Here is a 483-nt window from a genome sequence, read left to right as displayed (position 1 = left end):
GATGGCTGAAGAACAACCCAAACTCCTGAGGGAATACTTTACTCCCACTATTTACACTTCCCCATCTTGCATTCGATTACCTGAGGTAGCAGCTGTACAATATGAAATAAAGTCTAGTGTGATCCAAATGCTCCCATCTTTTTATGGGCTCACCAACGAAGATCCCTACAAACATTTAGATGAATTTCTTGAGATTTGCACCACCGTCAAGATTCAGAACTTCACTGATGATGCCTTGAAACTTAGGTTATTCCCCTTCTCCCTTAAAGATAGAGCCAAACAATGGCTGAATTTTTTAGAAGCTAACTCAATTCGTTCTTGGGATCAAATGCAACAAGAATTCCTTAAAAAATACTTTCCCATAGGAAGAACGAACCAGTTTAGACGTGCCATTACAAGCTTCTCCCAAACTGAGGGAGAAGAATTTCATGAAACTTGGGAGAGATTTAGGGACCTAATCCGTAAATGCCCTCATCATCAAAT

The 483-nt window shown here is 40.0% G+C and overlaps 1 non-coding gene across 1 annotated transcript; it reads right to left on the bottom strand.

Moving 5' to 3' along the window:
* Window positions 1-377: 377 nt before the first annotated feature.
* On the bottom strand, window positions 378-483 carry LOC120106577 (small nucleolar RNA R71). Its single transcript, XR_005508697.3, has one exon. It is a non-coding gene; the product is annotated as a small nucleolar RNA R71 (small nucleolar RNA).

This window comes from Phoenix dactylifera, chromosome 14 (assembly GCF_051530095.1).
Source record: "Phoenix dactylifera cultivar Ajwa chromosome 14, Ajwa_hap1_PhDact_Kaust_v1.1, whole genome shotgun sequence".
NCBI classification, from domain to species: Eukaryota; Viridiplantae; Streptophyta; class Magnoliopsida; order Arecales; family Arecaceae; genus Phoenix; species Phoenix dactylifera.
This window is presented reverse-complemented; position numbering and strand designations above follow the sequence as displayed.